Genomic DNA, 3351 nt, shown 5'->3' with positions numbered 1-3351 from the left:
CAAGCACATATATCTCGAGCTAAATCTGAGGTTCTGTATCTTTTGCAGGATGGTGAAATATGGACTTTCAGTGTTCGAGAATTTGATTCTGGTCTCCCTGAGCACACAATTATTGTGAACTATGGTGGCTTTGCCGAAGGTTGAAAACCCATTTCTGTACAGTAGTATTTAATTACTTACTTTTGTCTCATTTGTAGTGAACAAAATTGATTTATCTTGCGATAATAAAATTCGGATTCTTGCATGGCAGATATAAAAGTAGGCGATGAACTTCTAGTTGATGGTGGAATGGTGAGGTTTGAAGTGATTGAGAAAATTGGTCCAGATGTTAAGTGTCGCTGTACGGATCCTGGACTTTTGCTACCTCGGGCTAATCTTACATTCTGGAGAGATGGGAGCTTAGTGCGTGAACGTAATGCAATGCTTCCCACGATATCCTCAAAGGTATGTGTTTCTCTTGGGACTTGCTTTCACAAAGTTTGAACCAGCCAACTTTGTGCTATTAAACCATTTATGAAAAAGGCTTCATCATCTTACTTTGCTAGGTATTGAGTTAGTTTACCAATTGCCATTGTGCTGATATATACTCCTTCACCCCGGATTAACTGAGGCAGTTCTTTTGGTCACAAGAATTAAGAAAAAGTTGTTTAGTGAGTTAAATTGGAGATAATAAAGTAGGAGGGAGAATAAAATAGGAGAGGGAGAAGAGAGTAACTTTTGCCATAAAAAAGGAAATGAGTCAATTAAACTGCGACGTCCCGAAAAGGTACAAATCAATTAATTTGGGACGGAGGGAGTATCTATTTGTTATTGTCATCATCTTTATTTACTCTGATCACACAGTTGTATTTGGATAATTAGTCTGACTTAGCGTCACTTGTTAGGATTGGCTGGACATTGATTTTGGGATTGCTGAGGGGGTTGATTTTATTGCTATATCATTTGTTAAGTCTGCGGAAGTTATAAAGCACCTCAGGAGCTATATCCAGGCACGGGCTCGTGATAGGTGAGAAGCATTCTCATTATATTTCAGATTTTTATATTCTGTTGTAGAGGCTGTAATATCTGTCAATCTTCATTACCCGGAATTATTTGCATGCTCTTGGTTTGTAAGTCCTCTATTCATTAGTCCTAACTTCATTTGGTCTTTTCTACATGATAACCATCTGAAAGTCATGCTCACACTTTCACATTGCTGTTATTTTTTCATGCACCCAGATGTGAAATTAGCAGAGAAAATATGGAGATTATGCATGTTCTTCTGAATCATAAATACTTTATATTGCTATTTTTTTTTTCTCATTTTAAGATATACAAATATATCTGTGTCAAAGTAATAAAATGATCCTATGATGCAGTGACATTTCCGTGATTGCAAAAATTGAAAGTATCGACTCATTAAAGAACTTGGAGGAAATCATAATAGCATCAGATGGAGCTATGGTGGCAAGAGGAGATCTCGGTGCACAGATCCCGTTGGAGCAGGTCCCATCAGAGCAACAAAAGATTGTACAGCTCTGCAGGCAGTTAAACAAGCCAGTTATTGTTGCCAGCCAGTTACTTGAATCGATGATAGAATACCCCACACCTACAAGAGCTGAAGTAGCTGATGTTTCTGAAGCAGTTCGCCAGCGATCAGATGCCTTAATGCTTTCTGGTGAGTCTGCCATGGGCCAGTTCCCTGACAAAGCATTGACTGTTCTCAGAAGTGTTAGTCTAAGAATAGAGAAATGGTGGAGAGACGAGAAACGCCATGAAGCTATGGAACTCCTGGAATCACATCCTCTTTTGGAGACAGAATTTCAGAAGAGATTTGCAACTCTACTGCTAAGATGGGTAAGAAGTGCTTACTTTTTTTTTTAATTTGTTTTATATTCTTTGCCTCAACTAAGGAGGCCATGCCACTAGATGCTGTTAAGTACTAGCCCTTAACTTATTGAAAGAGGGAATCATGACATAATTGCTCCAGAACAAGGCTATTGAATGGAAACCTTGTAGTAGTTTACTTCTTTCTCCTGCTTCTCAGATTTATAAATGTGCAAACATCTCAAATATGTAGGTGTTTTGGTGTATCACCAACTTCGTGCTTGTTAATCTAACATTTATGTCTCACAATTTATGAATTTCTAGTTAGCAATACATATTTGGAGCTGTGCACATACTCTACGGATCTTATATATTTATAGTGCAAGTTGCTAATACGTGATCTTATAATGCAGCCAACAATCTGGGTGTGGACGCTATTTTTGTTTACACTAAAACAGGTCACATGGCATCTCTCCTATCACGCTGCCGTCCTGACTGCCCCATTTTCGCATTTACTACATCAACATCTGTACGCAGACGCCTGAACCTGCAATGGGGCCTAATACCTTTCCGCTTGAGCTTTTCTGATGATATGGACAGCAACCTCAACAAGACTTTCTTTTTGCTAAAATCCCGGGAATGATAAAGTCAGGAGACCTGGTTATTGCTGTCTCTGACATGTTGCAATCTATTCAAGTTATGAATGTCCCATAAAACATCCTATTTCCATGGAGGGATGGCTCAGTTCACCATCATCATTTTCACATCTTTACTGGTGTTTGTGGCATAAGCATTTACTAGACTTCGGTTGTTGATGTTGAAGGATGAGACGTGTGTTTACTGGATGCTTGTCAGCCAAGAGGCAACTTAGCCTCGAAGGAGAGCTTTTCTTTCTAGAATATAGAGTGATGCTAGGCTCTTGTATTTTCTGTTTGTTTACATTGTTCTGAAGGCTTATTAACAACTGGGGTGTATGTTACTCGACTTTTTTATTCGAAGCTTTGTTTTGTGCTATACAATGTTTATTATTCGGACCAAGTAGCTGCAGATATCTACGAACAACTGTCGAAGTTGTTTGTTCTAACATATACTCGGTCTTTGGCTCCATCCCTTTAACTGATTTCGGTGATATAATCTTTGCAGTTTGACAAAGAGCACCACATGTTGAGGTAGAAGCAATCTGATATAGTCATGTCTCCGAGGTATAGAAGAAGTGGAATTTGCTTGAAGAAGGTGATTCAGACAGGTTTGTCGTTTTACCTCTTTTGCATTTTCTCGTACGGCAATATTTGTGTGGTTTATTTAATCAATGTCAGCAAACTTAATGGTGGTGACACCAATTTGACCTTTTCAATTCATTGAGCATACAAATAGCTAGGGATATCAATCGCGCCCGCCCTACTCGGGTTGCGGGTCAATCGGGTGCGGGCTAATCGGGTTGTAAAAGTCAACTCTAACCCTAAAAGCTCGGGTTTCGAGCTAGCCCAGCGGGTTAATCGGATTGCTACCGATAAGATTAACATGCGATCAATCCAATAAATAATG

The 3351-nt window shown here is 39.2% G+C and overlaps 1 pseudogene; it reads left to right on the top strand.

Moving 5' to 3' along the window:
- Positions 1-9: 9 nt before the first annotated feature.
- LOC121789175 lies at positions 10-2820 on the top strand (annotated as a pseudogene).
- The last annotated feature ends 531 nt before the right edge of the window (positions 2821-3351 follow it).

Source organism: Salvia splendens, unplaced genomic scaffold (assembly GCF_004379255.2).
Source record: "Salvia splendens isolate huo1 unplaced genomic scaffold, SspV2 ctg159, whole genome shotgun sequence".
NCBI lineage: Eukaryota > Viridiplantae > Streptophyta > Magnoliopsida > Lamiales > Lamiaceae > Salvia > Salvia splendens.
Note: the sequence above shows the minus strand (reverse complement) of the source record. Positions and strands in the feature narration are given on the sequence as shown.